Source organism: Herpailurus yagouaroundi, unplaced genomic scaffold (genome assembly GCF_014898765.1).
Source record: "Herpailurus yagouaroundi ecotype Mexico unplaced genomic scaffold, PumYag 162, whole genome shotgun sequence".
Taxonomy (NCBI): domain Eukaryota; kingdom Metazoa; phylum Chordata; class Mammalia; order Carnivora; family Felidae; genus Herpailurus; species Herpailurus yagouaroundi.
The window spans coordinates 29071240-29085022 of record NW_024412403.1 but is presented as its reverse complement, the minus strand read 5'-3'; the positions used below and the strand labels follow the sequence as shown (position 1 = coordinate 29085022).

At 37.8% G+C, this 13783-nt stretch overlaps 1 long non-coding RNA gene across 1 annotated transcript; it reads right to left on the bottom strand.

The window, feature by feature from the left end:
- Positions 1 to 1188: 1188 nt before the first annotated feature.
- Positions 1189 to 5579, bottom strand: LOC121036077 (uncharacterized). Its single transcript, XR_005793225.1, has 2 exons — positions 5392 to 5579; positions 1189 to 2298 (listed from the first exon to the last, which is right to left on the bottom strand). It is a non-coding gene; the product is annotated as an uncharacterized LOC121036077 (long non-coding RNA).
- Between the last annotated feature and the right edge of the window lie 8204 nt (positions 5580 to 13783).

The following is a 13783-nucleotide window of genomic DNA, read 5'->3' as shown; positions in this document are numbered from 1 at the left end:
CGGTAATGTCAATGACACCGTGAGAAAGGTTGTGATTGCTGTCTCCACCCCAAAGTGAGAAAAATAAATCCCAGGGAAGCCAGGGGATATGTTCATATTTCACACACCAAGTCAGAGGTAGAGCTAAGCTTACTCAGACCCAGTGCTCTGACTCCTCACTAGCTCTAAAGAACCCTGCTGAGATCCCTGCTCAAAATTCATAAGCAATACATCCGTGACTCCTCTTCATGCAATCTCTCCTCCTGCCAAACGAAGACCTCCATCTTCATCTTAAAGTGCAATGCACAGACAACTCAATGAATCATAGAAAGAGGACTGGACAACATATCACGGCTCCTAAAACTCTACCCTTTATTTTTTTTCAGGTAAGGAAACTCAAAGAGAGTTCAAGGAACTTGCTCAAAGCCATATAATTTATTTAGTATCAGAGGCACAGTGCAAACCCATTTCTCTTGACTACCATCTTAGCACTCTCATTATACCCATATCATTTGAGCAATTTTGACAGGAGAGCAAAGGAAGGGCCAGGAGGTCACGGGAGCCTTGAAGAAACATTGGGGAGATGCTAGAGACAAAGAAAGGAAAATACGGGGCCCCAAAGACACAACTTTGCCTACCAAAACATCTTAGACTGGCTTAGGCAGACAACTTTTCAAAACTTTCTTACTGTAATTGTTAGTAAACCTTTTAAATAAATTTATTTAAATAAATTATTCAGATTTTAGAACCTTTTAAATAAATTATTCAGATTAATTTAATTGATAAGAAAATCCATTTCCATTAAAGTAGCTAAAACTAACCTACTTAAAACCTCAGTTCTCAAGTGGTACAGTTTGAATAAATTCTATAGGGATACAAAACTGTGTTCACTTTCTTTGGTGTTATAACTTGCCTTTGGGAATTCTCAAAGTGGGTCTGATTAATTTATTCTTGCATTTCAGCATCCAGTACAGCACATAGCACTCAATGAATATTTCTATTCACTATTTTAGCGTATATAGTGGTCCTCAAACTTCCCTGAACCAGAGCCACACTTACAATAGCCTGTTAAGAAGGTGGATTCTCTAAATACAACCCCAGAGGAGTTAACCCAGCAGTCCTGTGGGGAATTGTTAACAAGCTTCTCCAAAATCTGAGGGGAGCAGTTTTACATAATGTGCAAATTAAAAATACAAATAATAGCTTGGATCAATGTGTTATCTTTCTTTATTATTTAATCCAAACGTTCCTCCCCAGGTACACCTCACAAAGCTCTCTTATAAGTGCTCTCTAATTCACATGCCACAGAGATCCTAACAGCACCACATATCCATATATATACATTTTTTTCCTAGCTAGAATTGTAATAAAACTTCAGAGAAGTATTCTCGTTAGACTATCTCAATTCTTTCTCTCAATTATTGTTTGTTTTGCTTTGTTTTTGCTATTGAGATTTGATAGGAAAAAAAGTTGTTGAGAGAAATATTGAGGGGTTAAATTGGACATTACGGGTACAATGGAAAATTTATGGCCTCCTAGAATAGGAGCTTATCCTAAGTCTGTCTACTTGCTGGTTAACAAATATTTTAAGTTACTACAATGGTCTCAAAGGCAGACTTACACCCTGAGAGACAGGGTAATAGTAGGGCAATTATATAACTAATACTAGTCCTTGAGGGTAGGATTCCATAAAAAGGTTGTTTGGGGTCAGTCTGAGACATTCTAAAAGGAGTGGATATTGCACATGCCCACAAACACATGTTTAGGACTAAATTCTTCACATTTAAAGGTCTGCAGTGTCTCAATGCGTTGCCCTCAGAGTTTGTTTGCCAGCAGATCTGTTGTAACAAGTAACATGATCATGGCTGGGACTCAAGAGAGGCTTAGGCAGAAAATGGCATCATTTACAATGTTTTTTATGTTTTTGTTTTTTCCTCTGGAAATCTTTGTGAGAGAAACTGTTTTTGGTCGGTTAATTGTCACAATAAGTAATTAAGAGGGACAGGGAGCATAGCAACATGCTACAGAATTAAACAATATAAATTAATCAACAGAAAAGTGATACTTCTGGTATCACTCTAAGTATAAACAGAATAACAGGCATGCTGGCTACTGATGAGAATGTAAGAACCTAACATTATGCACATAAACACAGAGTCAGGTAACCACTGGGTAGAACAGAGAGTTATGGGTTTCTTACTGGTCTCACACTCAGCCTTCCAAAGCATGACCTGGCACATTGGATTCATCTACAGTGTGCTCATACAAGTGCTCTTGTTATTATTTCAAGGGAAACATTTTAAGACTTGACATAGAAACCTGAAAAAAAGGAAAAGCAAAACGATTAATCTGAGAACAGAGCAATACAGTCTGCCCCTGCTTGCGTGGAGAGCAAAGGAACATTGAATTATGTACATGTATTACATGTACATAAATAGGACCAATAATCAATTGACATTGAGAAGCCTTACACTAAGATAATGACAAAAAAGAAGGGTATGGGGCTCCTGTCCTTAAGGAAATTGCAAACTATTGGTGGAGAAAAGAACAATATAAATGCATGTGAGGTTTTAAGAGTATAGAAATAGGTATATACATACAACAGGAGACAGCTGCAATAACAGTGTAAAAATTAGAGTTTGGACAGAAATACGTGACCTGGTTTAATGGAAAGGGGTGCACATGCCACTTTAAGTGAGAATAATAGCAAATCTTAAGGGAAGAAAATAATAAGGGAAGCTAGATGGCAAAGAGTTTATGTCTGGCTGCAGAAGGGAGGAGAGAACAGTGTGTGAAACAAAAGAACAGTAAGGTACAGGATGGACAAAGGAAGAGAGTCAGAACATTTTATTTTGATGCAAATCAAAACTAGGAGTTCTTTTAAAGTTATTTAAAGAGAGTGACATAATCAATAGATGACTGCAGAAGATCATTCCTTCTTCTTATAATTGGAGGAAGAAAAGGAAAAGAAAATGAGGTGAGGTCTGATGACTTTTTTAATCCATTAATTTTAAAGCAGACATGGAGGACAAACTTAGATCAAAAACTTGAAAGAAATTCACAACATTTCATCAGATGCCCAGGAGTTCTTGGCAGGAAAAGTGAGGACACCTCTGCACTAGACCATGTAGCCTGACTTAGAAAAAAAAAAAAAAAAAAAACCAAAAAAACAACCTTCCATGGAAACAAATAATGTGTTCCACTTCTGCCAAGGTCATTCTGCATATACAGATGGCTTAGGTGGCTCAGTGTAGTTAACTCCTTTGGCAGAGGAACACAGATTTCCATCAAATCCTTCTTCTGCTCACTGATATCTGGCCCCTGGCCTTGCTTGATCCTGACATTTTAGAAAAACTGTGTTGCCTTGTTTGTTGTTCTCATTTTAGTTTCTCTAACCCTGATACCTTCTGTAGCAATTGTAAGTGGCAACATATAGGTGAAGCCAATTCAGTATTACCTCAAGGAGGTAAGGTATCTTTATCTTTGTCTCAATTGCCAAAGTTATGTGGTTAGGGAAAGTCTGCTAACACAGCTCTCCTTGGCTAGGATTCACTCCAGAGTTTGTCATTTCTCTGAAGACCCATTGAGCAACCTGGCCTGAGTTTGAATTTGTGCAAAAAAGCCTCTAACCACGTTTGTCACACATTTTTTCCAGCTCATTAGCGATGTTGTGGACAACTTCTTTAATGAGGTTTGACATTTGACTACCACCACATCTGCGACCTTCTCCATCATGTCACCCTCCCCCCCCCCATCTTCTGCTTCCTTTGCTCTTACTCATTTTTGTGAGTGAATCATCTGATCCTGTCCCTTATATGACCATGCTCTCGTTTGATTAATCTCTCTCATCAAACCTCCTTCCTGAATCTTCTGATTAAATCTAGTCTTCTCCCTCCTCTCTCCATAATGCATGGGACCTTTTAGCAGCTATTAATTATTTAAAAGAACCTTACTTTCTATCATGCTCAAGTTAGTCACGACAGTTTTCTGTCGACCATGTGGCTTCTGTTAAAAATTATTGAACCCAATTAAGAAAAGCTTTCAAACACCAAGTTCTAAGAAGCTATAAAAAATCATCTTTTTCTATTACATTGACAAACTTGCTAGGTTGGAGAAGGAAATAGACACAATATGTCTCACCAAAATACATCTCTTCATCCTATCCCAAATGGCATATGGTACTCACCAACAGATTGAGGCAATGTGATTTAAATCAAATTATCAGCAGGTGACTGTAAAACCGCTAGGGGTCATTCCCAAGGAGGAGTTTTACCAGTGGATATTTTTGATCAAGCAGTCAAAATTCTGGTGGCATTTCACCTATGTTAGACCCTTATACAATATTGATGCTTTTCACTAACAATCCAGCACAATTACTAAAAGGTAACACGATAAATTAATCTGTTGTTTAATTTTTAAAAAGGAAAACAACTATCTGGACTGATTTTTACCAATTTGACTGAATCCACTGAAAGTGTGGCCATGGTATAGATAGTCTTCAGTGAATCTGCTCTCTAAATCATTTTCTGATGGCTATGAATTAGCTGAAAGTAGCTAAAATAGACATGACCTTTATAAGATGAAATAGCCTGTGGGTCTAAATAGGATGAAGTAATAATATAGTGCCAGGTGCCGCTCACGTCCACTAGGTAAGAAAAAAGAAAATATCCAGAGAGAGCTAGACTGACTTGTCTAAGCCAGAGAGGCATTTGAGGTCAGACCTCACCCCACGTGAAACCTGGCATAGTAACGCGGCACTGTAACTAAGAGAAGCGCAATTCTTAGCTGTATTAATACAAGCACAGTGTGTCAGGAAACACGAAGAAATCTTCATTAATAGTTTCCAAGCAGAGCTGACATTCAGCCAGTAAATACCAGAGGGGCACACAGACAAGGGAGATCATGCCAGTTGGTCAAAGCGTGCAGTGTTAAATATTTAAGATTTTGTAATGCTGTGTTTACAACAAAGTGTTATAAGAAGACATTATTTTGACAGTGATTAAAGGGAAAGAAAGATCATTTTATAGTCTACTGAAGATATGGACTCTAGTCTTGTCTCTACCCTTAATTAGAACCAACTGCCAGTTATCTCTGTAGTCCTTTTTTTGATTCAGAGAACTGGACTAAGTAATCTTGATAATCTCTTCTAGCTCTAAAATTCTGACTCAAGGGAACCTCATCTCTGGATTTCTCAAGCTAAATAATTTCATATCTAAATTTAAATATGAAGTAAGGTACATGCCATTCATTTAAGACTTGTCTCTAAAGTTACTGCTATATCTATATGTTTGTGGATTGCATGCCTCTCCATAATAGTCAAAATAGAAATAAGTAAAATAAAAATACAAACTTATTGTCACTCAGTAAACCAAGACACTGGTTGGGGGCACTAATGCTAACAAGTAATTTTACCTTTGTTCCTTTGTTCTTTTTCTATCAATATTTATTCCAGTTTCTTTGAGGTTGAGGGAATATGAGGCTCGGGAGGGATGGATATCCTGCTTTGGGTAAATAGAGAGAAAGAAGTCATCTAAAGTTAAATTTACAGAAAAAGGAATTTTCTCTTTACTTTCTATTGCTCAAGTGTTCATTCAATATAATCCATCAACTGTTATCTCATGCAATTATAAGGGAGAAGACACAACATTGATGCCAAAATTGAATAGATTTTGGTCAGAAACTTTCCGGCAAATGCCAAGCCACACATTATTATTAGCGTAGAACTAGTCTACTTGTGTGTAGAGCAGAATTTTTTAAAAGAAACTAAAGCTCTTGCAGGATGTTCCTCAAATGCATCTCATCTGCAAAGCAGAAGTGAGAGCCTCCTGAGCCATTCGAAAATCCTTGTTAAATACTTTCTTTGGCATTGCCCAAGATTTACCCCAGAGGTGTGTTCATTAAACTAGGCTTATTAGGCTAATTGCTTTTTTTTCGCAATCATATACTTTAGTATAAGAAATACAGAGAAAAGTCAAAATGAAGGAAAATAGTTTCTATGATAAACATTTAGTGAGCAAATGGAATCTCCTGAGTTTATTCATCCATTACATAACACACACACACAGACGCGCACGCGTGCGTGCACACGACGCCCATACGCACCGTATGATAAAGAATACCAAGTAGAAAGAAACAAATCAATTCTGGTGAGTAAAAATTCAAATTTCTTTGATGTTCTTTTCTTTTAAGATTACAAGAGGTGAATGGAAGGAAGGATAAGACATTTTTTCCCTTAAGAAAGAAGAACTACTGAACATGGTGGATTTATTTAATGCGGAAAGTCACATTATTGAGATTAGACATCTCTTTTTCAAGGTGCTCCTGAGAGATAATGGCTCTCACACCTATAATTCAGTGGACGCATCGGTGACATAAAAATGGACCTGAGGACCGAAGTTAACACCTTCATCTCTACGTAGCACATGATGATTTTAAGAATAAGTCTCGAGCATATTTTTTCTTTTACATTAGTCTCATTTCTAAAGGTTTCTTTTAGGTAGACCCTATACAAATATGTTTTCTTAAAAATCTGGTCAATTTTAAGACAAATGAAAAATGTAAATTACGAAATATTTTTTTCTATTTGCTATTCCATGAAGTTATAATTTATAATACTATTCTTGCCCATAAATACAATCAAGGCAGGAAAAACTTGAAAGTCCTGCATGACATGGGCAAAAGAGTTAGAAAGTGAATCTTCATTTGTGAAATAGATAAGATTTCATAACTTATTTTAAAATAAAATTAAAAATAAGAAAGCAAGTTACTTCTAGCATTCATTTTGACCACTATGGATATGTTTATCCCAGGGAGAATGAAAAGAAAAAGATATGTTGATTCTCAAAAAGTAGATACTGAGTGTATTCATCTAATCTTTGAATAAGCCAGGACCTCGTCGGCAAAGTTCTCAGCCTCTGCCCCTACACTATCTGTTTCCTCGCAAAATTTAGCCTATTACAGTCTTGTTTTTCTGCAGTAATTACATGTGGTTATAGCCAAATTTTGACTTGCTTAATCTGATCTCTTCATGATCAAAGAGACGACTCTTAGGCTCATTCTACCCCTGTCCACAGCCTCTGAGCCCGGAAGCCTAACACAGTGTGGTTAAGGCAGCTCGCCCAGGGACTTTCACACACCTTATACTGTCTCCTCTTAAGACAGGGAGCATGTTTTTTCAAAGTCTACCCCTTCTCCAATACTCAATTCTAATTTCACTTACTCCTAAAGGCTTCCCTAGATTTCTCCAGCCCAGAATGGCTGTTTCCCCCCAATTCACAGTACTATAGATTCTGTACAGGTGAAAAATGTACCTGCTTTTTTATATCTATCATGTGATATTTTAGACTGTTACATGTGTTTTACATCTCAACTTTGCAATTAGACTGATGACATTAGACATTAGACATTAGACTGATACAGTTAGTTGCATTTTTGAGTGCCTACTATGTGTTAAGGAGTATTTATGTGTTCAAAATTTTACAACAAATCTGCACAGTAGCTATTAGCCTCATTTGACATATAAGTAAAGGAGACACAAGGGTTAAATTAATTGCCTGGGGCTATATAAATACTATGTACCGCACCTGGATTAGAATCAGATATTTAGAAGGCAAATATCATTGTTGAGGGGCGCCTGGGTGGCGCAGTCGGTTGGGCGTCCGACTTCAGCCAGGTCACGATCTCGCGGTCTGTGAGTTCGAGCCCCGCATCAGGCTCTGGGCTGATGGCTCAGAGCCTGGAGCTTGTTTCCGATTCTGTGTCTCCCTCTCTCTTTGCCCCTCCCCCGTTCATGCTCTGTCTCTCTCTGTCCCCAAAATAAATAAAAACGTTGAAAAAAAAATTAAAAAAAAAATATCATTGTTGAAATTCTTGTATATCCCCTTTGTCCCTTTTACAGTGCTTTACCTAATTAGATACTACAACATTATTTTCTGATGATTGGTTTTTAAGCACTGAGTTAAAACTGCCCAGGTTATCATAAGTAATATTCTATGGTATCAACCAAAACTAATATTTATGCTGTCTAACATGCCACAGAGGAGACTGGCACTAGGCCAATGCAATCAATGAAAAGAAATATAATTCCGAAGGAGGAAAACAAATATGTGCATGGATGCACGATCAGGTGCATTGCTTTAGAAATAGGCAATGACTTTGGCCAAGATGTCCTCTTTCTCTCTCTCTGAAGTGCTAAGGAAATGGTGAGAAGAGATATAAAACAATGTATATGCAAGAATATGAAAGCTTTCTCTCCAGATTTCAAGAGCAAGATTTAAGCACATCTGAAATAAAGTAGTTGATAAAAATGGTTATGAACATGGATATTAAGAAACTATTTAATAAGTGGGAGAGTCTGGGCCCATACCAATCACAACAGGTAAAGCAGGTGTTAGGATGGACAACCATGGACAATTGGTCCAACCATCTAAGTATGTGTTGCCTAAGAATCAGTCCTGGTTTTGAGGTATGGACTGGCTAAAACAAATAAATGCCTCTTTCATCCCTCAACATGGTTCAGTTATAGTCTGCTGTAATTGCCATATCCCTGGAATTATCAGGTCCAGTGGACAGGCTACTTAGACCATGGAGATTCATTCAGCAGATGTTTATTCATTATCCACTCTGTGATATCCACTGTGCTAGACAACAGATAAAGACAAATCAGACATCATTCTTGTCAGGGAGTGTGCAATCTAACTGACTTTTGACCAGAAATTATCTCTGGTACAATTCTAGGAACTATTTTGCCACGAAATGATAAAGATAACATGCTTTCCTAAGAATTCCATGTATTAGTTGAGTTCTCTCCAGAAGCAGACCCTGAAGCAATCTTAGGTGTGCTTGATCTCCTGACCATCCAGGGAGTAAGCACCAGTAACCATAAATAAATCCCTCTTATTCACATCCCTCTTAGACAAAATCAATTTCCATTACTTGCAAACAAAAAGTTGTTGAGTCATGGCAGTTATTGTGCATGTTTGAAGAATGTCATGTTTGTGTATAACTCACCCCGTACAACTGGAGAGTGGAGAGGTGGTAGAGGGAAAACAATCCATAAAGGGTGTGTTATTTAAGCCAGTCACCACACTGGATGACCAAAATTTATCCCCCTGAGAAACTCAGAACGACCTTGGCGAATTACCCCTCATGCTCATTGGTTATTAGTTAAGGGCTGCCTCTGCAACAACTTCCCTAGGGCAGCCCTGAGATAACCGTGCTACTGCTGTGTTGTAGGAATCAGGGGCTGCCTTGCACTGAAATGAAAAGAGAATCCACGAGGAAATGGGTGACGTTCCAACAATGTCTACTGTAGTATCTTATTTAAAAGTTATGGACCGTAGGTAATTAGCACAATAGATACCGCCATTGTCAAACAATAGATATTGGGGATCTACTTTGATTAAGGCAATATGCTAGTAACTGAGAGACGGGTCATGGCACAAAGTAGTAAGCTTTTCTTTTTATGTACATTTTAAAATATTTTTTAGGGGCGCCTGGGTGGCGCAGTCGGTTAAGCGTCCGACTTCAGCCAGGTCACGATCTCGCGGTCCGGGAGTTCAAGCCCCGCGTCGGGCTCTGAGCTGGTGGCTCAGAGCCTGGAGCCTGTTTCCGATTCTGTGTCTCCCTCTCTCTCTGCCCCTCCCCTGTTCATGCTCTGTCTCTCTCTGTCCCAAAAATAATAAATAAACGTTAAAAAAAAAAAACTTTAAAATATTTTTTAAATGTTTATTCATTTTTGAGAGACAGAGAGACAAAGCATGAATGGGGGAGGGGAAGAGAGAGAGGCAAACACAGAATCTGAAGCAGGATCCAAGCTATGAGCTTGTCAGCACAGAGCGTGACACAGGGCTCAAACTCACAAACTGTGAGATCATGATGGGAGCCAAAGTTGGACGCTTACCTGATGGAGCCACCCAGGCACCCCTATTTCTTTATATTTTAGATGGTTTAACATTATCCCTCAATAGGACAATTTTCTTTTGCCTTTCAGAAATTGACAGTCTAACTTTATGGGACAACTGTACACAAAATGACATTCTATGAGCAGGTATGATAATGCATGATATAATTAGCAATATTTACTTGCAGGTAACATAATTTAATTTTATCTGACTTATCAAGAACAAAAAAGAATTTATTGATTGTTTACTAATACTGACTTTTGGCTCGCCAAAAGACCACAAGAAAAACCTGCTGACCCAGGTGTATTAGACCTACCACACTAAACAAAGCCAACATTTATAGGGCTCTACGGTCTGGATATAACGATTGTAAAGTAAGTCAGCAAGTCAGGGAACTATCTGGGCAGAATTTATGATATAATAGTTTTAGGTTAAATGAGCACAGTGAAGCAAGGGCCTTGAAATGAGTTTTGATGAGTAAGCTACTGGTCCTGATTTTAATTGGTTTACAATCTTATCTTCCAGGAACACGTATATCCTGGAACATGAAGCTAAGTAATTTTTGCTGGATCTCAGTATTGCCTCACACAGGGACAAGGAATTGTGTTGGCTTCGGCTCTCATTGAATAGCTCATAGCCTCAAAAGAAGAACTAAACCATCAGCTCTCCAGAAGGATAAGAACTAGGATACCTTAGGGAATTCAACTCAACACAAAGAAAGTTTCTTTAGTGATCCTACCATCTTTCATTCCTGAGTGTTCCACCTTAGGGATAGTATTCCCAATCGAGTGCCAACAATTGGTCCAGTGTGGGATATGCAACAACCCTGTGGTGAAGAGAGACAGAGTCTGTACTTCTGTATTCCAGAAAAGTCACATGAAGAGAGAAACGTAGGTGATCAGTCAGTTGAGCATCTGGCTCTTGGTTTTGGCTCAGGTCCTGAGTCACAGTTCCTGAGCTCCAGCCCTGCAGAGGGCTCTGTGCTGATAGTGCAGAGCCTATTTGGGAGTCTCTCTCTCTCTATCTCTCTGCTCCTCTCCAACTTGTGCATGCATGTACTCTCTGTCTCTTTCTCTTAAATAAATAAACTTTTAACAAGTCACATGGAGAAGAGTACAAGCAATTTCTCAAAGGAAGAGCAATTAAGCAAATAGATAAAATATCCACTGCAATGTTCAAATTGCTCTCAAACTTCTCTCTTACCTCCTTCTCCTTATAAATACTGAATTTTGATTGAAACTGTTTCCTTTCATTGTTGTTCAAAATTTAACAACTACATTTTTGTTGGTGCTCAAAACACGAAATTTGTATTTTTAAAAGTAATTTCTTTCCTTTGATTGCTTCTCTATAATTAACCACTGCAGTCAACACTTGTCAGTTCAATCTCTCCAACATGTTCTTCTCACCCACCCTTTCCTTTCCATGTACCTATAACTGATCTGATCTATTCTTATATTTATGTTATTTCAAGATTCTTTCAATAGCCTCATACCTGTTCTCTGGATTTATAAAATCTCTTGTCTATTTCCAGTTTAATAATCTTCTTGAAACACAGATGTGATTCCATCATTCCCAGCTTTTCCTGATTCAATTACTCCTCATTTGCTATCATGTAAGTGCCACACATTGTTATTTTCACCTTAAAGATCACTTAACAATGGCCATCAGTTCTCTATCTGGACTTACTGTATACTACCCACATTCATGGGCACTTTGCCTCTAACTGGACACATGGCGATGTTGTTGGGGTATGCTATGATTTCTTAATTCCAAACTCCTTGAAAACACAATGCCTGCCTGATTCACTTTCATATTCCCCAAATGCTTAACACAGTCCATTAGGTTGCAATCTGAGTGACTACTCTGATGAATTGAAAATGATTGCCTTAAATGCTACTTTGAAAAAGATCATGAGGTCAAGTTCAAGATGAATGGAATGTTGTGATTGATTATTAATGTTTATGATGGGCAGTTGGTGTGTGTGTGGAGGGAGGACAATAGCAGTATCTGCACCTCACCCTTTCCATCTTTTCCTGAATATTCAATTAACATTTGTTGAATGAAGTTCTCTAAGAATTTAGAGTAAAGATGTTTCAGAAGAGACCTCTTTGATCCTCACTGGCTTGAGAAACAAGACCGTCTCTATCTACAAATAGCAATTATTAAAGAGAACTAAAGTTATCTGCATTAACACGACTCGACTACCTGTAGCAGGAAATTCTTGCCTTAGAAGATAGGGTTATAAACTGAAAGATAACTTAGCTGTTTGCTTTAGGAAAATTCCTACAAGCCAACTTGTCTGGGTAATTATTTTGCTCACTTATCAAGACAATGGATTGCTCCTCTGAGCAAAAATTTTACTTATCAAACTTCAGCTTACTTTATCAAGATTCATTTTAAGGCCATGTCCTCTTAAGTCCACCACTACTAAACTGTTACGTCACATACGTTGCCCAAGTCCAATCACCTCCCCACCTTGAACTATCCACCCTAAGGCCTACTTAATCCAGACCCCAGACCCTATAAACGTCCTATAAATGACATTTGCCTTCTTGAGACACTATTAAGATTCAATTAGGCAGTATTCTCCCTTACTCTAGTAAGTTAATAAACTTAGCTTTGTTTTTCAACGTATTTTGTGTTGATTTTTTAGAGACTTGATACCTGATAGTCGATTTAAGAAATACCATACAAAATTGGGGACAAATTCAGGAAACTGATAACTTTTTGGTGAGAACAGAGTTTCACCTTCCTAGCTCATGAAGAGTTTTCAGGGGCAGATAAATTGAGAATAGGTCAACCTTACTTTGTAGAAGCAACATGACATTTTTGCACATTTACAATGCAAGGAAAAGACAACCATTAGCCTTCGACACTGTCACTCACCATCGAGCACACAAGGTCAGTTGATTCCAATCATGTAGAGTTTTTCAAACTATGACATACACAAGAGTTTCAGAGGGGCTTGTTTACAACACTGATTATAGGTTCAATTTCTAGGGGCACTTGGGCGGCTCAGTTGGTTAAGCATTCAATTCTTGATTTCAGCTCAGATCATGATCTCATCATTGTGGGGTCAAGCCCCACATTGGGCTCCACACTGACAACACGGAGCCTGCTTGGGATTCTCTCTATCTCTCTCTGCTCCTCCCCTAATCACACTCAATCTCTCAAAATAAAGAAAGTTGAAGAGGCAAAAAAGAAAAAAAAAATGTGGCCATTAAAAAAAAAAGACCCAACTTCCAAAGACTCTGATTCAGAGGTCTGTGTCAGGGATGGCATCTGCCTATCAGATAAGTTGGCAAGTGATACTAAGGCAAAAGAAGCCCTGATCATTAGAATCCAGGATGATATCTAAAGTCTAATCACCTAAAACTATTTCTACTATTGATCCATTTCCTCAATGACCATTTCATCTCAAATTCAACTTCTTTTGACTATTTTCATATTCATTTGGCTGTCCTTTTTTTTCTTTTTGCATATTTTTGATACTTTAAGGGTTTCCAAAATAATGGAGAAAGAAAGGGGAGGAAGGGTAGAGAGAACTCATCTTACCTAAATCTTTTTTTCTGTTATCACATTTTTTTCTATTTTATGAATGAGAAATTATTCTCATCTTGTATATTGACTTTTTGTGTTTGTATTGAAAACTTGTTTTAACTGGGCTTTGGGGAGACACTTCCTTAAAAAAAGATTTTCTAGGAATATTAATTTACTAATAATACATAAAACATGAATTACACTCAATTGTTATGCAATACGCATAATGATCCCTGAAGAAAATGTGATAGATTTGCCAAGTATTAATTTGGTTTTAGGAGATTCTTCTGTTAACTAGCTTATTATGCAGATGTTGTCAGTAATAACTTTCCCGTAACAAACCTTTGACTTTGTGTAAGAAA